At 39.6% G+C, this 24,153-nt stretch overlaps 1 pseudogene; it reads right to left on the reverse strand.

Moving 5' to 3' along the window:
* LOC120840859 overlaps window positions 1-24,153 on the reverse strand; it is a 120,287-nt pseudogene that overhangs the window by 65,932 nt on the left and 30,202 nt on the right.

Genomic DNA, 24,153 nt, shown 5'->3' on the forward strand with positions numbered 1-24,153 from the left:
ATTATACTTGTAAAATCTATCTATTGATGGAAATACAATTCGAACATTATCAGTCTGTTCAATAGTGTGATACTCTCCTCTAGTCAGCTGTGAAGGCAGCCTTCAATGAAGCCAATTACACTGAGAGTTCGGAAATGGTTCTAACCTTCCACACCTCAATATCCAGTCAACTCGAAGAGAGCGCAAAATGGCTGCGTCGGGTCTCTGATATCTTGAGGAGAGGTGCCATCACATGCTTCGGCATTGATAACACAAGGAAGCTGACAGGTTGGTGTACCGTCGGTTGTCAAAATCGGAAGCCCTTATTGCCAAATGATCGGCCCATCCAACAGTAGAGTAAACTGTTCTGCATTAAAACGTTCATTCGGGCAAATTTTTTACTGCGATATTACATTCCACGCATGGCTGATGTTTCGCCCGTGTCGAGGTGAGATTCTGCAGCGGAGTTGTTTGGTCAAACGAGCAGTAAAATAATAAGATGAAATCCTACTAAACACTGGAGGCAGAAAATATTTGGGTTCATTAAATTTAATATTTCCATATTACTAGAGGAGAGTCCTGTTACGATCAAATTGTTGATGCCGAGAACAATGAATTCTAGAACCCACACTGCCGGAATAAATATGTCTATTTGTTCTCCCTTTTATTGAAACAAAATGTCTATTGGTATTTTCATTTCTCCTCTACAAGCGCTTCTCAAAATGAAGGGCAAAGTGTGGCAAAGACAAAATATGATAAATTGTTTGTACAGATTCAAAGTTGATATTCTTTCGTGAATGTGTATCAAAAACACTTATATTAATAACTAGAGAAACACAGTATACCTTACAAAATCAACAAAAATATGTAATCACCCGCAGCCTAAGTATGCAGCATTATAGCATATTGTTAACCAAACATTTGTTTGTTAGTGAGTTAGTGACTCAAAAATATTGCAGCTTTTGCCACAAGATATATTGCGCGACAGCTAGAATATCTATAAAATTGAAATATGCGCGAATATTTTTTACTGGCATCAATATTTTGAGGCATATCCTGAAGACTTGCGTGCAGTTTTGGTAAAGCATAGGAAACATTCACAAGCAGAATCGCAACATCGAAAAAGCGTGGGAGGGCAGAAAATGTTACTGTGTTATGGTTGCGTTTATTTTCGTTTCCATTATTATTTCACAGTTATTATCAAAATTGTGTTTTGAGTTTGTAGTGATTCCTCAAATACTTTTTGTTTCAAAAATAACCATCAAGCTTCAACGCAGAAATCTCTTCGAATATTACTTTCATATTTTGAACTGTTCTTTCAGTTTTGCACTAAGAATCCTATTTGCGCATTCTTTAAGAGTATTTTTTATAACGAAGTGAAAAAAAGACTCAGATTATTAGTGTAAAAAAAAAGCTTTACAGCTGCAGAATCAAATTAACCTGACATACTAGAAATCTAATAAAAATACAACTTTTCGTTAATATTTATTCAACCGCGGCATTCATTATATTAAAAGGTTAGTTCGGGTTTAGAAATTACCCTTCGACCAGGTCGCTGTGCTTTTCTTTATAAGTATCCAAGATGGCGAGTACTGCTCCTTTGTCCTATGATTTTGGTAAGATGACGACGATAGTTTTTAAGTGCATTGTTTATTGAGTTAATCCAAATAATATTTTCCTCTCGTGTCCTTAAATTTGCGCACAGTTACCTTCATCGAAGAGCAGTTTACAGCGACCTTCATTTTTGTTGACTCTGAGAGGATGAGGCTTTGTTTGTACTAAGAATAACGGGTTTAACTTCAACGTGGTATTTATTTTAATTATACCTTGTATTAGATTTTGCAATAAAACCCAAAAGTATCTCTAAAACAAACGCAGGCACCCGCGGATATTGTCTTAAAATATAATTTAACCCAAATTTTACTAGAAAGAACAAAACTATTTTAATTTCCAAAATAAAGTGTGGACGAAAAATAAAACTCACTAAAGAACCACTTTACACGTGGTAATAATAAATTGAAAATTCTTGGTTAATCATTTTGTAATCTTGTTGCAATGATTAAAGCAATATGTACGAGTCTCAAAAAGCAAACTCTCTGGTAACTTGTTCAGGAAAACCACGTCATGATTCCTCTCTAACATTTTCAAAAAATTCAAACATGCACTCACGCTTGCAGTGCCACTGAAGTTGTCTATATGCCTTGTATTTGCTACTCGAACATGATTCTAATGCATTTGAATAGTTACTAGTCAACGTGCACCATCCCACAATTTTTAAGCCCCTTCGTCTACAAAAATAAAAGGAAACTTTAAACAGGCGTGAGCGTGCGGAGAAGTGCAGACTGCATGCACTGGTGGGCCTAACAATGCAGAGTGTTAGCTGCGGCAAGTGACTTCAAAGCTTCAACAACCTGAACATTTTATTGATTTTATATCTGTCGATCATGCCGTTAGAGTTAGTTCAAGTGACAACGTATGGGACTCTTCCTATTCATATTGCTCTTCAAATTAGAGATAGCGTCTTCTTCCATGAGCTCTGTTTACTCTGTACTTCTTAGGCTTAATAAAAGTTTACAAAACAACTATTAATTATTTGAACTATGATGATTGACAGTGTGCTCAGGTTATCTTTTAAAAGGGCAGACACAAAGAACAGCTTCTTAGAGGACAAATTCGGTTGAAAGAAATCACCTTCTCAGATTTCTATTTAGAAATCGGTTTAGTGAGTATTCATTTTTTATGGCACGAGCGCCTATCAATATGAGCGCACAAGTAAATTTTTGTTAGCTCCCTTCAATGGTGACAAACGTTTTTATATCAAATTTAATGTTTTCCAAAAGTTTTAAAGCAAAAAATAAAAAAAAAAACTTATGTCTCGAATTAAGCGATTCTTTCCATCTTCTCTGTCTATTTTGCATAAGATAGACCGGTTTAGTTTTCTGGTTTGTTTCATTGTACCCACGCGTCACTGATACTCCGCGCATATTTTTAGGTTGTAGAGTTTGCTCATTGTATTAAAGTATTGGCCAATTTGAATGAACAATCACTCGGCGAGAAAGACCCCTTAACCTCCTTTATCCTCTAACATGAAACAAATTATTTCTATTCTGCTTAAATGGCTATGATCAGACTGGCCTTTGTTATAAAATTGTTAAGGAGTAAATTTAAAATTAAAAACTGACCTAACTTCTAAAAAAACTTACGGCACGGGGTATTAGATCGGCGAAATTACCAAGGTTAACCAGATATTTGTAATAATTAGTTGATTCTGTTCATCCCATAAAAAAGTAGAAGTGAAGAGAAGGCAGGCGTCAGTATCGCGAGCTATACTGGCGCCTCCTAGAACACGAGGACTCGGTGCAACAGACCGTGACATCACATGGTAGCTGATTCGTGAGGCAGGACCTGCACAATACAGCATGATGGAGGATTCACAACAAGGAATATTAATTAGTTAGAGCCTTTCGTAAGCTTTGCTTGCTTTGCTTTGCATGATTTGCGACACCACGGCATTAAGCACTCAGGCCTTCTATTCAAGCAGGCTTGACGTTTCACATCTTCTGCGAAGGTTTTGCTTAGTTACTGCATAGTGATGAAGCAGAAGGCATTCTCTATAAACTTAGCGAAGATGGAATAAAATATTCACCAGTAAGAATGCCTAAAAATGTAATTGTTTTAAAATATTATATCTTAATTATAAGCCGCTTAGCCAATGGCTACATTCGGTACGCGGGAGCTCCAATCGGCACCCAAGACTGACAATCTTTATGACAATCCGTGCGGTAGAAGGCCGAACACGGACTAATTAAACTTTCTTGGAATAGGAATGGAGCACACTTCTCACCCTATTAAGTTGCTGAACTGAAGAGAATCATTTCTAAGTTGGGTGAACGGCTAAGTTGATCATAAGTGATCGAATAATGACTGTTTCCCTGTCAAAATGGCACGCCCATAGGTATTGTTAGAGCGTACGCAGTAAGGTTTGAGTGCATCAGGAAGGATAGAGGGAGATAAGAGGAAAGTGCTGCCTTTCCTAAGAGCATGAGCGAGGTAGCGGGAGAGCGAAAGAGCTCTCGTATCTTCCTGTGCCAAAGTTAATTCCGTCCATTTAGGCTTTGTTTATAGAGAACTTGTTTTTCTAGTAACTATTTTCACCTGTCTCCACACAATATGTTTTGTTCCAAATGTTTGCCTGCTTGCATATTGTGCATGTGTGTGTGTGTGTGCGTGTTTCGCGGGGAATAAAAAAGGGAACCCTGCGTAACAAGACGTTCTCCACGCTGCACATCATGTAGGCACTTGGAGCCACTTACCAGGTTTAACCACACGTTTGTTGCTATTATCTGATTTTTTTTTTCGTTCTACGGGGAGAAACAGAGTTCGACACGCTTTAGCGTACGAACCCTTTTTTTTAAACGTTCGAGGTCTACTGCACTGATTACACAGGTTGATGTGTTTCTGGATTACTTGCACTGTTTTGTTTCTGGAACGATACTATTTGTACTGTAAAGACAAAATCGGTATTAGGTTTTTTGTTTCTTTTTCATATCCGTGTTTAGAACTCCACGATGAATATATAAGGCTCTTCAGTATTTGGGGTTTTACAGTTTATATTTCCACCAGCATGTAATTTTCTACTGGTCGTCTTAAGCTACTATCGTCGTCTTAAGCGTACATCTGGGGATGCAATTTTTACTTTTAGAAAATATTTGTTGAAATGATACCTCTTAGGACCTTAGCTTTGGCACCGGGAAAAATTGCAAATGCTCGCTAAATCTATACGCAAATATTATGGCTCATGAAAACAACGGTCGTTTCTAGATTGGTAATTGCTTTTTTTAAGATATGTAGGAAGCAATAAAAAAATTTCCAATTTGTTTGGTAATCAAAAAGTAACAGTGACGCAGATCACAGTTAGTTCTTTGTGCTATCACGAATTTGAGGGTTTCTGTATGTGTGTATGTGCATATGCGCCGGATATATGTTTGCGAATATTTTGGCTTAAATCATAAGGCATTTTTCATCAGTGAAACTAAGCTGTTTGATGTGTTACTTTCTGTTTATGGGTTTTATTGCTAAAGCAGGCACCATATTCACCGAGTGGGTAAAGTGGGTAAAGCGGTTTTCATGAATAGGTAGAAAAAGATTGTGCTGTGAAATGAAGACCAAATAGGGTGCATAAAGGACTAATCTGAGAAGGAATGTTAAGAGCTTTGTCAAATATTCAAAAATCACACGCTCTGAAAAAAAGGTTCACATACAACACTCACAAGCAGTATTTATACAATGATACTTTTCAACTGCTGGCCACTTTTATATACCTAAAATTTTGAATAAATTTGTGGTTAACCATACCGTACGTCCTGTAATTGTCTTAGATTTGGTTAAATTTGTAGTTCATCAAAGTGTGGCGTGCCAAAATATATTTGATGATGTGAGACAATTTTAATATGAATATCATGTTGGTTAATTAGAACAATTGTACCTCACGAAATTAAGTTACAATACATTGTCTACTTCACGTGTGTCACAATATTGTGACGGAACAGAATACATCAAGTTTATCATTTTAAGTTAAATTCGTACATCAAACTGCATCCGTCAATACCTTTTTCACAGTGAGTAGTAAAATTCTTAAAACAGTGGTTGTCTTAGATTTGTTTTAGAATGTTTTGGAACAATGAAAAGCAAAAAATTAAAATAAATTGTTCCTTTAGAGGAAAAGTGTTCTGCGTAACTTCGGAAGATACAGGAAGTTGAAGGATTCCTTTGATTTTGTTTTAACAGAATATCGGAGTTATGCGATCCTCACCGCATTTTGCCACTTTAGTTCAACTTAACACTAGACGTCCTAGAATGCCACCACTTCGTAAGTTGGCGATTGATAGTATACTAGTATTCACTGACCTCATGAGAACATCTAGGAAAAGTCTGTACATCTGTTGAGCTGACACGTCCCTCTGGGTATTACTTGTTATGGTGGCGATTTTTTGCTAACTAAAACCAGAAACTTCCAGCCGCTGTTCATATAAAATAACGTTATATTCCTAACCACAGGTTTCTCTCTCAGGTCGTTGATGATCACTGAAGCTCGCACCTGCCGTTGTATCGCCAACGTTCCACAAGCAACAACCAGTGTTTTCTCCTAGATACACTTGCAAAGAGAGAGGTCTGTATAAAATAACATTGTTTTATTTTCACGTTGTAGCCTTTCGATTAGGTTATACTAATGTTTTCAATAGATTTGTAGTTGATTGTACCACAACGTTTCATTGAATTATGCTGCGTAAACACCTTTTAATACTCACTAAAACGAAAATAACCATAACTCAAATGGCATATTGTCATACGGTAGTGCATGCGAAAAACATGTGGTGTTTTTTTTTTGTTGTTTTGTTTGCTAGCGGTACACCTCACGTGTTGTTACTGTTTTTGTGCAGAGTGAGAACAATAGACAATGGTTCACGCTGATGGGGTCTGTGTAACGATATATCTTGAAGCTTTCGGTGGCCGGTACGATGTACCTTGGATAGGGATGCGTAATTTTTTTGTAAGTCTTGAGCTTCATGTTCGCGCACGAAGAAATTCTACGAAACTATTGGCCATCAACAAATTAGTTTGCAACGATGCAATGCGAACGGTCACGTAGCTCGTTACTGCAATCTACTAAGTTGATTTTACGTAAAGATGATTCGTCTAGCATATTAACATAGTGGCTTTGGCAGGACACACATTTCCAAACTGTCAGGTTGTGTTGAGCAAGAATTCATTTTGTGTGCGATTCTTGAATACTGAAAACACAATACGATGTAAAGATTCGCACACTTTGCAATTGCAATTATTTGCATTGCTTTTGCACATAAAAAATGTGGGAATCATCTGTGAACAATTTTATGGTTAACTATTAGAAAAAGCCGTATAGTAAAACCTATATATATATGTTTTGAGTAGAGGAGGCTTAAGGAGTCGCAATAGAATACAGTCTGATAAACATCTTCACAGCTACGAGAACTTGCTGTACACTTTGAACAAGGTCAATGTCGGGCAGTTTTGAACACTATGAATTTTCAAACCGGGAGAAGCATTTTGTCCTACGGGATTCTGGAAAGTTCACAGTACACCAGAACACACAGAGCACAACAGCATATTCTATACCACAATCCAATACTCATGACAAGCACTCAGTTAATCAAGTGTCAATGAAATAAGGACTCATTACGTATAAGAAACATTAATGCCATTATTACGCAAAATATAAATAGTTTGTGTGTTCTAATATTCTATATTGCTTAACTTATTATTGTATGTACTCGTATGTTCAAGTAATACCACCAGAGAAGTTATTAAAAATAGTGTAGCCCGAGAAAGCAAGAGATGATAAACAATGAAAACAACATAATCTTACATATTCGGTTTTGTTAACCTGCGACAACATTAATACTACTAAATATTTATCAGTCTATCCGTTTTAGTATGCCATTTCACACAAAACACAAGTTGTTTTTTTGTTTTGTTTTTTACAATCATTTTATTTTAAATAATAAGTGGAACGAGAAAAGTCAGTTTAAAGTGGGAAATATAAGACGTGACATTTGGTTCCTAAAATTATGGCAATTTTATCTTTAACCCCAATATTACGAAATGTTTCAGATGATTTTTTTTTCGATTTTAAATGCAAATTGGCGACGGGGAATGGGGAAGGGTCGCCGCAGGAGAAGTCGGGTTCATTTTGGTCGGGTCAGGCAGCCTGATCTCCCCCGATTAGGTGAAAGTAAAGACATGCGAATGATGCGTTCTTTCGTGGACTTCCATTCTAACTCGCCGCGAGAGCTAGGGCTTAATGAGATCATAGAACGAAGCGGCAGAAGCTTGGAACTTAGAGTCACCACGCGCCAGCATTGCGCTCGTTTTATAAGACGGAGCCAAGGCGTCTAGACTGCAGCTGAGGCTATGTGGACGCACGCTACAGACAATTCCAATAACCATCTATTGTGCGCCGCCACCTTTGTTCACTGGACAGTGGAACGCGTTCTGAGCACACGCGGTTGCTCTCCTCTCTGGAATAAGAGACGCCACGCATACATCCACAGTGTCTACGTACACAGGGCATTTCTCACTTGGGTGATAGGCTCTTCAAAAGAGTACAGGGCGGTTTCAAGTGGCGCTTTATTCGCTTTTCTTCTATCCATTTCTATTCGTTTACAAACGAAGTGATTCCTCATTTGCGTAAAGTTTGGTGCTGGTAAAATGCAGAAGCATGATGAGTGGCTCCACTGACGACAGAATTTCAAGATACACGATTGGGGAGATCTTTGACAGCGTTCTATAGCTTCCCCGAGTACGTCCGAGCCATTCTGGCGGGCATTGTCAGATAGGAGACAATTAAAGTCGGACAATTAAAGTAGTTTGTTTTATTAGATGAAAGCGTCGACCAATGACAAAAAGATACGTCATCCTTGGGAGGGGCGCTGGAGGACGCGGGTTCACTCTTAAAGGCTCTGTTATTCTCCGACGTTGAGAGCAGCGAACGTAGCGTAGCGCTGACCGCGAGCATTTGATTGGCTGGCGAGCAGGAACTCGATATCTGCGTCCTATCAGTATCGGCGCGCACTGCGCCACACCGCTCGACGTCGGAGTAGAACACAGCCTTCATAAAGTTGGAGCGGCTGCTCTCCCATAAAACACGTTGGAAGGTCAATCACTGCAATTCATCGAAGTAACTTGGTGAATGACGAGACAGATAATATGCTTACACCTAAAAGAAAACAGTCTGCGATGTAGCAATGAATACGGGAAAACCTCATGGTTAGTGCCACAGCGAAGAAAGTTTTTATAAAGGTCTAAACATATCTTCAGCCTTATCGCTCGCCGATTCGCCTCCATAGATTGCAGCGATTGACGATTCTAAGTACTTTTTGGGGAAGTCATTAGTCTGAATTTCTTGGAGAGTACCTTTTTTAACGCCAAAGTACAAAAACTTTACTCTAGAGCGTGATGGAGTAAATATACGAACGGGAGCTTTCTGTCGCGTACACCAATGGTTAATTCGTGATCTCCCCTCCCAACCCCCCTTACCCCCCCTACCCCCCCCCCCTACCCCCCCACCTTACTCCCCCGCCCCCCCCCCCCCCCCCGCAACTTCGGCGTCGTCCCCGGCGGTATCTGCTGGCGCCATTTTTGTCACCGTCGAGTTCACTTCGCGGGCGCGGGCTCGTCTTAATTTCGAATAAAGACCGCAGGTATGCTAAGTGCCAGGCGATTCTTCTTTATGTCGCGCATTACTCCGGCAAGTGCAATTCATCACATCACAATATATCATAAAGAAAAAAAAGGAAAAAGAAAGTTTTCCACAATTTATAGAAGTTTGTAGGACAAAAGTTCTCATGTTTCATTTCCGCCATATTTTGATGCGGAAGTAGTAGGTCATGCACGAAACCGACCTAATTATGCACCGTAATGGAACCCGCGGTTTCATTTCCGGTGCATAGTTTTCAAACACTGTCGTCAACTAGTTTAGTCATTTGCTATATTTGATTCCATGTATGCAATTACAGGTCGTCTTTTCTGTTTGTAAATCTCAGAAATATGGCGAGCGGCCTAACAACAACTGACTTCAAGAAGTACGCTCGGGAACATATTGCGGTGGCAGGAACTCATGCTTAGTTATTCTTTTATTTTCCCGAGTTCATCCGGGCGCATTCGCTGGAACCATTTCAGCCGCCGGCGAGCCATCATTTGGAGGCCTGTCTTACCTAGGAATCATTGTGGGCACGTTTGAAAATTGAGTTAGAGCCAATGCTCCTTTATATTTTGACTTCTCTGGTTGGTGCCGTTAATCATAAGACAAATAAACTCGAGTGAACGGTAAAAACATTTTTTCACATATTAAAAGACTTAGGGGGTAACTTCTTCAGTCACTGGATGTGTTTTTTACATATTTTAATACAGACAACATATGATGAACACTGCTAATTTGGCGGTATGTGCCGATTTTGAAAAAAACAACCTGGGAGGTAACAATTTTTGTGTCTGTCGTAAGCACGCCTAAATCAAACGATAAAAATACTCCGTAGTCCTGTTCGCACTAAACTTGGCGCACGGTGTACGCAACGTGAAACCATCCTATAGACGACGCAGCGAAATTTGATTAGAGATAATCTTAAAGGAGGAACGACACGTCTTCTAAAAAGTATGGGCAAAAATGATTAAAAGATCGAATATTCCGTCCTTCACACAAACTTGCTGGTTGGGATTACGGCACTCGTTCAGGAGCTCACGCTCAAGTTGTCAACGAAATTCATCCCTTTCCAATAGTTTCGCATTTTTAATGTTTGGTGACTTTTTGCCTACGGATTATTAATATTTGCTTTTTCCCAACTACATTGATTGCGGTGGTCGTGGAAAAAAGTTGTGCAATACAGCTTGAAAAGGCACTCGAACCCCTACATAGTTACAACAGCAGAGGTACAGGAAAAAATGCTGCTTCATGAGAAAGAACAAAACGGGTGGAAAATATAAGAGTACAACACACATATCAGATGATTGAATGATCCTGAAAATACTAAACAAACCCCCAGATCACTGATATTTTACTATCTAGGTTTACACAATATTCTCTAAGTTGCTTAAATGTCATTTTAATCAGATCCGACTCACTAGAATCAAACTGGTTGAGCAATTTAGGCAGCGTATGTCTAATAATCTGAGAGCTGTAATTTGTCTTCTGAGCTACCATCTCCCAATGTTCTGCGTGACAAGTAGGCTAAACCGGTTCCTTCACAAATTGATGTGCGAAATTTTAAGAAAACGCTTGTTTATGTGGATTTCCAATTTGAATGTATCGCTAAGTCTATAGTTGTATAAATTGTATGTATTAACAACGCGGAGAGGCTGTGAACAGACCAGCTGTTTGAGAGTCAAACGAGACACCACCGATAGACCTCAACACCCTTTGTTCTTGAATAAAACTGAGAGTTCGAGTGTTCCACCCTTCACACAGCATTTTAACACAGAGTTTCGAGAACCGATAAGCTCAGATCTTTTGGTGATTGAGAAGCAACTATTTTGTATCCGGCTGCGCATTTTTACCGAGCGTGCAAGGGGTTGCAAGAAAGCGCTCTTTTCTACGTTATGTTAAAAGCTAAATGTGTAAGTTTTACGTGAGTGCTTCACCTCTCCACGTGTGTAGGTTGTATGTAAGTATTCAAAGTGTCGGGTGACCAGGACTTCAAAACAAAACTATCCGCAACAGCTACTAGACGTTGCAAAAAACCCAAGCATGGCGCAAGCTCCAGGCTGTATCTTTTTAAGCTTAACATATTGTTTAAAAAAATCCGTAAAGGCTACACTAATGTGGTTTGTGCAGGTGATTTATACGGCCAGGGGGACATAGTATATGGGCTAATAGTAACGATAAGTCGGCTAATTAACTAAAATATGTTAATTAACCTTTCTATTATTGAAAATAAACACATGCCTGGAAATGTAAACTTGCTTAGCGTCATTGAAGACCACTATGCCGGACAATATTAGAATAACTTGGAGAACGTGGGAAGCACGGTTAAGTGCTAAAGTTACCAATCGTGAAGCAGAAGCAAAGCTACCGGTGCGATAACGTTTCCGCGCGGATTATCCGCCTCTTATCATCCGCGTTTTCTCACCCCAGCCTTGAGCCTGATGCACGACTGGTAACTTTAGCGCATTACTGCGCTTCCCACGTGCTCAAAGTCGTTCGAGAAATTACTGATTTAATGGTTTTCGATGATGCTCAGCAAGCCTAGAATGTGAATCATATGTATATATTCAGTAATTAAAAGTTAATCAACAAATTTTAGTTAAATATTTGACTTACTGTGATGATTGGCACCCTATATTATGTTGACTTGGCCGTATAACACACCGGTAAAAAGCGCATTAGTGTAGCTTTAACGGCTTTCTTTCTTTTTTAAACAAAATTGTTAAGTTAAAAAAAGTTTAAAAAAAACACCCTGTATATACTTATAGGAGCATATGACGGGCACGTTTCATCATCTTACGTGATCTCCAAAGATGAAATATTTGAGAATATGCAAAAAAAGGGACAGTTCTTGAATGAATGGATCGGGAGTTTCGAAGCCGCCGAAGGACCCAATCTTTTTTCGGAGCCGGGATTCGAGCTCAGGCGTCCGAATATCCCGTGCGGTATGTGCAGTGAAGTGGCTAGCATACTTGACCGAATCTTGGTAGGTCCGGAATTGGAATTCCGGCTCCGCCAAATATTCTGTGGTGGCTTCGTAACTATTGTTGTATTCAATCGAGTACGGTTTTTTATCTGCATTTTTTTGAATAGACAAGAGTGTAGACCTTTTTGTATGAAGCGACTCCTAATGTGCAATAGTCCTTGATTTGAGATATATTGCCAGAAGTAACTGCTTTGTGTGTTTGCAGTGCGGAGATGGTTGTGCGAGTGACTTCACAAAGCAGTAAAGCGTCTTCTTTAAACGAACATGTTCAAAACACACACACGCACACACACACACACACACACACATACACACCAGACCGGCACACACATACACACACAGACGCCATTTCAGGTAGGTTGCTAATTCAGTCTCGTAGCTTTTTCTCTCTATTCTAGTTTAGACGAGAAGTAGTACGCTGGTTCTGGGTCGCCCCCAAAAACAATTGTTTCGAAAAAAAAAAAAACTTCTCGTGTGCACTGCGTCTGCGCACTAAGTCCCTGATGTGCGACTGTCGCCGCACGCACAGTGGACACCCCCTTTAATATTTGACTCAAACGGGAGCACTACGGTTCCGTTCTTCGCCCTTCTCTCTCTTTCGGTTTTCGAGAACCTCAAGCATGCCTAGGAACATCCTTTCCACAAAGCACGTTTAAGGTCTGACACCACCTGCAGCGAACCAACTTCCCATGGCCTAATGACTTCTAGCTGTACGCGCCAATTAGCCCCGAGAAGGTTTCAGTCCAGAGTCGCTGCTCGTTAGACATGTGGTAAGTTGCCTGCCATCCCCGTGACGCCGTTTAAGAATTTGTAACTGGTGCACTTGCCGGGGGTGGCTACACGCCTTTTTAAAGGGAAACTTGCTTCTAAAAAAACAGAAAAGGAAATCTCCCGCTCATAATTTTAAGTAAACAACAACAAATTGGTTTGAATTAATGAAAGATTTTGATTATTTCATTTCATAATAAGATTTTTCAAGCCTCAACTTGTATGCAATTCAATTTGTTTTCTTATTGAAACAGTCGCGTATTCCGGAAGAACGTTATTAATTGTTATCGCGTGCTCATCAAATTTGAGACGAAATACATCTTGTAACCGTGATAGCATATAGTTTTTTTTATATTTGTACATGATACACCCGAGTTCACGACCTTCAATCGCAATTTATTCACATTCTTTTGAAATAAAAACTAAAGGCGTTTACTATTAATAAACAACTAGAATTTTACTTTAAGCATAGTTACTTAAGTAGAGTTAATTTAGTAGTGATTTTAAAAGTAGTCACGTGAACAGTTTGTTCACGTGACCTGTACCGCCAAGGAAACATTGCATAGCGGGATAATTGTTACGAGCAGTGAACTAATTACGCAAAATGTGTTAATAAACTTTCTGATTAGTGAAAATAGGCATATGCTTCTAAATATAAACTTTCTGGGCGTCATTAAAGATCGCTAAATCAGCCATTTTCAGAACGTCTTCGAGCACGTGAGAAGCACAGTAGTGCGCCGAAGTTACAACTCGAGAGCAGGAGAGAGGCTACCGGTACGGTGAGTCGCCCGCGCGACTTTTCGTCTCTTATCATGGCCCCAGCCTTGTACCTGTTGCACTTGGGATAGCTTCAGCGCATTACTACGTTTACGAGGCGCTCAAAATATTTATAAATATTATTGATCTGATTGTTTCGGATGACTACCAGCAATTTTCTAATTGAAACCATATATCAATTTTCCCTATTTAAAAAAAGGTAATTAAATGTTTAAGCTTAATCAGCCGACTGATCGTTACGATTAGTTCCATATACTATTTCCTCTTGGTCGTATAAGTCACCTGCACAATCCGCAAAACGTAGCTTTTACGTTTCTTTTATGTGAAAAGATTAAAAATTACACCATATACTTCTATACAGTCAGCTTGAGCCTTATACGCGAATACTCGAGAGAAATTAGCTGACGTACACCTCTTCCCCACGCGTGCACATTGTCTTACGTAAAAGCGACGACAGAAAGTAAGGCTTCGCCATTAGCGCGAATTAGAAATCACTTATGATGTATGACTTGCGTGCTCCAACTGCAAACGTGGAATTTCCGTTGACCAGACAGCCCCAATGGAGATCGCGTGACCGCCGCCGTCTCTGGTTATCCATCAGCCGCTTTTCGGAGCATGCATCGTGCTACGAAGGCAGCAGCGCTGTCAGTAACACTCCTAGCGTCTCGCAAGTAAACAGGGTGTGGCAAATTGACTTGACCCTGCGGCGTCGAGGCTGGGGCGACAGAAAAAGCCACGAGGGAAGCCCAAGATACATTGAGCTTTTAAGAAAGAGGTTGGAATGAAGTGCAATTTTTTTCTATTGATGCAATGTGGCAGTCGCTTTTATAGCTTGGAACCCAGAAGCCACCCGATGAGGAATTTTACCTCTTTCAACTAGCACTAACCACACATTTGTAATGGCTGCACATCTTATCGCCGTGAGGTTTCTACAAACCGTTGACTTCACTATCAAACTCAGACTTTTTTTTTTTTTTTTTTTGCATGAGGTGAGGTTTACTTTAGCGCTCCCTATTCCTACTGTTGCACAGTGGTCAACTTAGTTGGCCCGAAGTCTCGATTTTTTCCTTTTTTTTCTTTTCTAGGCGAGCGGGAACGATGGTCACGCTTAAATTAGTGCAGTATATTCAGGGGGCGAGCGCTTACAAATTTTGGTTGTTAACTTTAATTGCAGGTCAAACTTGCACAAGAAGCATGGGAGAGCACAGCGTTAAGTCTTGTTAAACTGAGTTTTTTGTTGTTTTTAATTTGATCGCAGACTATATTATTATGTTGCAGAGTCTAATGGTAAGTCATTTCGGGTATAAGTCCGAATACGGAATTAGAAAGCTTCAGAAATAATGCGAAGTAAATTGAAAATGTTCTTTTTTAATACTCTTAGGCTTTTGAAACTAGAAATGTCTAGCCCCTGAGCAGATGAAATGAGGTTCTCCTAATGTCTTTTTTAAGAACTGCGAGCATCATTCCTAGTGAGTAGTGTGGCTCGACTACCATAGTATCAAGTTTCAAAAAAAAGAAAAAAAACAAAAAAACATTTTTGGCCAAGAGAATGGAGTATCTGGACTGAAGCCTGCTACGTGTACACAATTAACTAAATAATTTCAGCGAAAGCACGCTTCTCGTTTTTTTTTCTTTACTTTATTGCAGTTTTTTTAATTTTCGGTGCAGCTTAAAATGCTTTTTACCGGAATTCAAACACTGTGGATTCCCAAAAGGACCACAAAATCAAAGGCAAAAAGGCAAAAGTGCCAACAAACAATTGTCCTCGTGTAAAAACTTAGAGAAGGTATACGAAACTCTTAGTGTATCCAACACGTCGAGAGAAGAAAGATCAGGAAGATGCAGTATTACAAAAATAAATAAAAAATAAAACGGCACACACAATCGTAGGTGTGATCCATCGAGTGCCTCGCCACCACCCGGTCTCGCAGAGAGTACACAGCGCTCCGTTTTTTCGTTTCTGACAACGTCAGCTCGTTTTGTTTTTATCCTTCGCGGCCAGATTTCTTTCACTTATGGTGTTTCCTGTCGTCTTTCCACATTTCTCTTTTGTCTGGGCGTTGTACCTTGTGTGATTCGGCCATATCTTGATAGAAGGCCCCGGCGTTAGTCTCGAACATGCCGCCGAAGTGGTTCTTCCCTCTGTGCTACAGGCCGTTTGTTACCCGGCCCCGACTGCTCCTTCGCTCGGCAGGAGTTCGGTAGCAGAACGGTGTTTTGTCAATCTCCTCGCTTAGAACTTTATGTATCTGTATTTTATGTCCCTTTTTTCTTCTTTGTTTTCTTTTGTGGTAATTTTACTCTCTCTACACCATCCATTTTTTGTTCTTTTTTCCTTCACATGGTTAAATTGATGCCACGAGCGTGCATTTGTGAGTGTCGTGGCGTCGCTTGGCTTGTTTCCCTCGATGGTGATAAACGGGATGGTGTCGAGGTGAACAGCAAGTTTCTTTGTGTACACAGTCAATCACAAAAAAGAAAAACTTGGTTACGGTGTTGATGTTGTTTTGCATTGAGTCTAGTAACAGTCTACCTGAGGTGCGCAAGGTAGTTCGAACTACCCTGTCTGTTATTTACATCCGCTGCCGAAAAACTAGACGTGGCAAGTTTTGAGCTGCTCTTATTGGTATAAATAGGTGCGTATATTTTGTTTGTTTTAGGCTGCCCTGTTTTTTTTTTTTTGTTTTTTTTTTTCTATGACGGCTTTATAGCACGTATGTTTCCAATTGAATGTTCCAGTAAGAGGGGTATGGTGTTTCGAGGATAGTTGTACGTATAGAACAGCTCAAAACTTGGTCCTCCAAGCAGTATTGTACTCATTTCCAAATAAAAAAAAAAAAGTGCTCAATTAAGTTATTTGATTACTTGAAGAGCAAAGTAAATTAACCTTACTTTAAAAACGAGTATCCGTCACTTTTCTGATTACTTCAGAAACTCATCACAAGCAAAAAAGAAGAATTAATGAAAGATTGATAGTACCTCGTAAAGTAATTCAATGTCCCACATACCATAAAGACGCGAATCGATAAACCTTAGCTCGATGTGCTTTTTCGAGTTAGAGAGCATAGCATTAAGGAACAGGACAGTTGTCCCTTAGGCTTACAAAGTAAACACTGAAATGTAAGGTTGCCATCGCCCCGCTTTCTAGAGCGCAGCTCTTAGGCGCCCGTTTAAGCGTATAGCGGCGTCGCCGCCAACGTCGTTGTAACCGCCCCGCTAAATTTAGCGGGACATTGAATTGGAGTTGACGTCACGTGACATCAATTTTCCCGCTAAATCTAGCGGAGAAACTAAATTTGTTCATGAGTTACGTGAGACGAAGTCATGTGACGCCATTTTCCTCGCTAAATTTAGCGGGGAAACTGAATTGGTGTTGGGGTCACGTGATGTCATTTTCCCAGCTAAATTAAGCGGGGAGGCTGAGTTTGTGTTGAGGTCAGGAGAAAGTGAGGATGAGGAAAGAAAAAAAGAAAGGAGGAGGAAGAGAAGAGGAGAAGAGGAGGAGGAAAGAAGGGGAGGAGGAAAAGCAGATGAGATGGGGAGGTGGACGGGAGGAAGAGAGGAGGAGGGGTGGCTATGGACGAGGAGGAGAGGCATGCACTCCCTTCAATACCCTCCACTCCTGCTCCTCAAAAGCTGGGCTCTAATTTCGCATCACAAATATTTGTAAACGTCTTTCATTTTTGAACCCAAACAAGCCTGTCAGCTGCTGCCACAGTGGCACAGAGTCACGACTCTTAGTTATAGCAGCAGCCATGTGTGTGCCACGGGAATGGAACAGATCCGCGAGATTTATAGATGTTCCAGCTATTTAACCCGGAAAAACTCTAGCCTTCCCAGATCAACAAATAAATGGCGATCTATTTCTACACTCACACTCAACGGGTGTTACGAAGATTCTGCTAATTATAGTATGACGCATACGCTCCGATTATACTGTGAAGTTATGAACAAATTTACCCATGTAAAAAAAATATATCTAGGTAAAGCTCAAAATACAAATAAATGAAAGTAAAACATTTGTTCCAGGATGTCACACGCAAAAAAGAAAATTTTTTTCTGACTTTTGTAAATAATGCCCATCTGTAGAGTAGAATCACTGGGCTATTAATCCTAACTATTGTGGAAATCCAGCCACTTGGATGCCACAAAGAGCTCAGGTTTTGGACACACATTAGCATTTGCATTATCTGGTTTTCGTTTTCTTGAGGGAACAAAACTGAAAGGTTCTTTGAACCTAATTTATACTTTCGTTTAAGAGAAAAGTGGTGGTCAGTTGAACAGCTAGTAAAATCGCAGACGCTAAATTAATCGTCGAACTTGGGATACAAAGACTTTTGTAGAAAGCCCGAACCTGACGGACCCACCTCGAAACACACAAAACCCCTCTGTAAACGGCCCCACACAAAGAGTCTTTCCTCCTCTCGTACATTTACAGATGTCGGTAACAATCCTTCCATTCTTTGTCGTTCCGCCTTTTTAAAACCTGATAGTGTGACATATCGCAGCACTGGCTCGGAATGTGGTGACAAACTAATCCTAAACACGGAAGTCAAGATGGAAGAGGGGGTTTGTAATGGTTACAGGTAATTTTATAACTTTCAGAATCAACGAGGTGACTTTTGCGATTACGACATAATAAAACGTAATCAAACTATTATTAAAGTACTTCAATATGTATTCGAATACTAGTCGTTTGATTACTTGTAATAAAAACCATACAAGCCTACTTAGAGCAAGGGTGGTTAAAATGGCTTATGAAACCTTCCCTTGATTGGTCAGGTCTCTCTGATGTACTCTCATAAATGCCCGACTAGTCATAAGTATTTTTATACAGCGACACTTGTTGTGTTTCTTTCTACCAACTGTCATGCAAAAAAGAAAAGAGCAGAAATGTGGCCAAAATAGCTTAATTGAGTAGAGCGTTGACAGAACAGGCGGTGTTGCAGGTTTAATTCCAGCTGCCTTTTAAGAATAGCATGTCATCCTCTCGCTCACATGCTTTCACTAGAAAGAAGCGATGACGCACACATTCTAGACCCTTTTGTGTACAAACGTTTTAAAAGCACGATCACATACGCCGCTCATATATTTAAGATGGGCAAGCCAAATTCAGCTGGGCCATTAATTATACGCCACGCAGTATTGACCGCACCCTTGACTTCGGTCAATTAACTTTTAAAGTTCGTAGATTGTTATTGTTCTGAAAATTATATCTAAGAGTCTTCCGGCATGTTCAAGCGCTTAACGAAAAAAAATTGACTCAAAGTATTTCATCTCATAATCCTAAAATGTCAAAGTCAATATTTATAGCATGGTTTGCAAGTCCTGATGACAGGTTCTGCACAAACTTTAATCCGTCTTGCTGAGATGATTGATTCGTTATACTTAATTACCTCTCACCTTGAGTGCACTTTGAAAGTTGTATATAGGGGGATAATTATGCAGTTTGTTTGGTTTTAAGCTACGTTTAAACACATTAGGATCCCGGACATAAAACGTATCAAAAGAAGACTACATATAAGCTTTTTTGTATATTTTCGACTTAATTTGAACAAAGTTTGACACTAAGCCACGTCGACGAGCTTCCACTAGTGCTAGGCATTCCCTGATTGCCTGGATTCTTAGAAAAATGTCTGATCTCAATCTTCGCTAAAAATATTAGTTTTTTTTGTTGTTAATAGGTAGTGAGTGGCGCATGTCTTATTTTTTTACACGTTACTATTGACCATATTTTTTTTGCGCTCTCGGACATCACTCATTACTCTCCATCTTCTTTCTAACGTCAACGTAGTTCCAATTTAATCGTTGTAAACTTTGTCTTTCACGGAGCTTCCTATAAAGAGGACTCATCTAAACTAGTGTAATAATCGTGATAGATATAGCTTTTCAATCACTTATCAGATCCGTAATCCATCAAAAAGTAGTAGTACCGTCCTGAGGATCACAAACATTAAAATTGATCTACTTAATACATGCAGAAGTAATCGGCCAGACGAGATTGAGTAAATAATCAAAGCAACCGATTTCTAGTTCTCCAGAGTGTTTGCCTTCCAATGGGAAATACATTTTTTAGCTTAAATTTATACTTTTTTGCTCCAATGTTCAACTTCAAGCTGTTGCAAACAAAGGAGACGTGTTATTCGTGAGATCAATATCACTCAATCATCCTTCGCACCTGCTCCTACCCAAGGTTGCAGTCATGCTCCATGCAAGCAAAGAGAACGGAAAGTTTGGTTATGTGGGAAGAGATCCAACCCATACTTTCAGAAATTGAATCACGGTTTGAAAAAAAAAAAAACACGTGCATGTGGTCTAAACCTCAGATACTTTTGCCTCTGTATATGCGTTTGAGCATCTAATTTGCAAATCCTGGGCGTTCCATTCTAATTATATTAAAAGGAGCTATCGACTCTGTTTCATGCTACTTTTGGTTGTTGAATATTCTTTCAAATCGGAGGGAATTGCTCAAAACTTAAAACTCACTTGCCGCAAGAAAGGGCGGCATATTATTTGTTACTTCGAAATATGATATATTTGATTAAGATGTCTAGTTTTTTGCACACACCTTTGTAAATAGTGAAGTACAAGTTAAAGTCAATACACAAAGGAATAAAAAAAGCAAGAAACCAGAAAGAAATACACGTACCCTCCGCGACGCTGCTAACGCGATCGCAATGTCCAGCGCTATTTGGCACTTAACTACAAAAGGGCACTGGCTCGCATCAAACCTTACAAATTATGTTTTCCAGAAGTGAGCACTCCCCCCCCCCCCCCTCTCCCAAGTGGTAGTTTTGACGTCAGCCTTTCAATTTTACAAGCAAAAAAAAAATGCTGTCACTTGTTTGCGTTTACAGTGTCGGGCACTGTAGGTCAACTTTTCTGACGCAATTAGGGTGTATTTTCTGAAATTCCTCCATTCTATGCTGGAGAACCCATCGAAAAATGCTGAAAACCGCAACCAACAAAACGTCCCTCCAAGTCACGTGTCACACTTGTGCTGATAAGATTAAGAATGAGTTTCATACCAAAGACGTAAATAGCGAACGCGAACAAATTAACGAAGCAACATCTTATAAATATTTTACTGCACCCAATTCGCAGAAGAGTGAAAACAATCAGCACAAATGTCGTAAGTTGTCGCCTCAACATCGTTAAAGGCATACTGATAAACAATCACGGTGTTCCTTTCTTTATTTAACATAAATCTAAAACAATTCGTTGTCTCTACCAGTTAACGATAGTGACAAATTTAGAAAACATTAATTAGTATCTTGCATGTACTCAAGAATTTCGCATTCTTTTTTATCAGTTTTCTTTTTTATGGTTCTTGATGGATTTGTCTGCCAATTCGGAGAAATGGCTCTAGACGCCAATGCGACGAGAGACTGAGGGAGAGGAGGATACGGGAACGCGCGGGGCCGTCAGAACGTCGAGCTCTGGCTTCAATGAATAGGGGGTAGACTCAAAGCTAGCTACCTTTGTCTCGACTCTCTCTTCGAAAGAGTTCGATTTCCGAACGCCTTCCAGTCAGAGCTCGGTGTTCTGACGTCCCCGGACGTCCTCGTCTCTTCATCTCGCTTAGCTTCTCGTCGCATATATTCTACTACCGGGTCCGACCGAGAAAACAGAAACCTGGCTTTTCGACCCGCATAAACAAACTACGCATCGCGGAAAGCCGAAACTTCGTGATAATGTGACGTTAGTGGTGGTGATAAAATGAGAAATATTGAGTGCATGACGTTACTTGAATCGAAAGATACAAAAAGAAAAGCAGTCATTTATCGACGAGCCGACGTCCGCCTAAGCCTAATATTCATCAAACCGAAATTTGAGACTGTTGAGAACTATATCAATCATTTTGGTAAAAATAATATTCCTAGCAATAAAAGAAAACAATATAGCATTTCTAACTGGCAAGTTTTTTTGTTTTTTTTTTCACTAAAATAATGGCCACATGCGCCTACAATCTCAAATTTCAATTTAATGAATAAGAATTTTAAACGGACATCGAATCATAAAAAAAAACATTCTTCTTTTTTACTTTTCATTTCAAGTAGTCAACTGCGGAAAGTTACGCATTTTACCACTACAGCCAGCGTCACATTTTCACGGAGCTTTAGATTTCTGCAATTAGTAGTTTTTAGTTTCCGGTCAGAGCAGTGCAGTTTGCTCGATGAAACCCAGTATATTGTAAACCAAGGTTTCCCGGAACTTTACCACCGCACTGCTCTGCGCTTTCCAAATCCTCCTGGTTACGGGGGAAAGGACCTATCTTACTCAATTTAATGTATTTCATTAACCTCACTGCAACAGTGTAATTCGCACTGCAATAGTTTTGTTTTTATAAAATTGCATTAAAAGAATGGACACATGCGTTTTATTCTTGCCTCAACAATTGTTACTAGACCAATAGTATCTCCTTAGCCGAGACTGAATATATTCAAAGTAATGCTCAGTATTACCGAAGAAGCGGTATGCGAAGTTTCAGCGTTTTGTTTTCCAGTGTTTATGACACTTAGTGAGTCCTGCGTTCTAATCCCTTTCATGCCGTATTTTGACGAGGCTCTGAAAGTTGCAAAAAGCAAGAAAATAAAAAATATATAGACGCATAAATAAATATGCGCAACTCACGTCACAAAAATTTCCTATTTTCATATGATCTCCATATTTCAGGGTGATCGTTCTGCGTAGAGAATTTCAATCATAAGGTATCTTTCACCATACTTCTAGCCTAAAGCAATGATTGCCAAAATGTGACCTTCAGGGAAGGTTTAAAGTAATATCTAACATCGCACATGTCCAATATTAAACCTGAACACTGTTTTGGAGCAGTGTTTTACGTGCACCGGAAACATTTTGGAAAAAGGACAACTAGATTATGCTTTGTAAATTTGCCTAAAAGTGTCCATATTTCATAAATCACGAAAGAAGAAACACGGATAGTTTGTTGTCTAGAACATGTTTCCACGTTTGAGAAAAAAAAACACACACACACACACAGCTAAAATTTTACTTTCTGCATATACTGATATAGGGAGGCGCTGCCAAAGGAGCTGTCGTTTATTTATTTATTTAGAGTGCCCTCATGGCAGTACACTAAAAAAGGGAATTAGCTGAAAAAAACGTTCAAACTGCGCTAAGAAAAGTCTTAAGCAAAACAGTATGGGTGAAGTTAGCAGGCAAAGCCGGATGGCGGTTCCAATCATTCGACGTCTGGGGTATACAAAATACCGAAGACGTTTGAAATTTAGAAATACCCAGTCTTGTAAGCGTCACTTGAAAAATAAGTAATCCATTTTAATTACAATTACTTTTGGCTAAAAAGTATTCAATTAGGTTACTTCATTACTCGAGAAAAAAAAGTAATATGTCGTTACTTGAAAAAATAAAAGAGGAACGGTTACCTTTTTGGTTACCTGAAATATTCAAATCGACGGATTTTTTTTTTTTTAGATTTGAAAACGGGTTTTTTGTACTGTCCAATATTAGGGAGTTTTAGGGAACCGTTTTTGCACATCCGTTACGGTACGATTGGCGCTGCGGAGCGAACTGCGCATTCTCTAACGCAGAAAACTCGCACATGCGCAGATGGTACCGGAGGGCTCATCTACAGTATAGGATGTGCCAAAAGCGGTTCCCCAAAACTCTCGAATTTTTGATAAAAGGTACCCAACTAGGAAATGCCTATCTTGTTAGTCCGAAAATTTCGGTGGACCATTCTGCCGTCGGAGACATGATTCCAGGACTCCGTGGTAGGAGACTTCTACAGAGGGCCCCATTACGAAGGGGAGGTAATAATACTAACCATTACAAGTAATTGTAATAGTACAAAATGTAATAAAATAATATCGTGATTACCTGCTGATAAAGGTATTCAAATGATTACGGATCACCCTAAAAAGTAATCGCTCACAAGTATTTGATGACTTGTGATGAGTGCACCATACAAACCTGGGATTACCGGCGATCAATACGAGATGGGATGTAGAATACGGTGGATTTATTAATCTATGCAAAAGTGCAGTATGTTAACCGAAGATTTTATTAAAATAACACAAACAAATGAGTTTACGACGATGCACTAAAAATCTGAGCTACAAACGTTTTTCATGGTAGTAATGCTGGCAGTGGGGTACGGGGAGAGTTGATTAGGATGACGCTTGTTGAGATGTTTTGGACTGATTCCATTGGAGTGATTAGCGATGAAAGACTGGACTCCCACACAGTAGCAGCAGCGGCATATTCTAATTTTGAACTCATAAGCGTTTTGTACGACGCTAGTTTCAAAAAAGACGGAACAAGAAGTAAGTCTGTTTTCAAGTGTCCTAAATACGGCTAGCACTCTTGACCACGTGTTTGACGTGAACTTTCCAAGGAAACGTAGTCGTCTAAGGAACTCCAATGT

This window comes from Ixodes scapularis, unplaced genomic scaffold, assembly GCF_016920785.2.
Source record: "Ixodes scapularis isolate PalLabHiFi unplaced genomic scaffold, ASM1692078v2 PGA_scaffold1__304_contigs__length_218370807, whole genome shotgun sequence".
NCBI lineage: Eukaryota > Metazoa > Arthropoda > Arachnida > Ixodida > Ixodidae > Ixodes > Ixodes scapularis.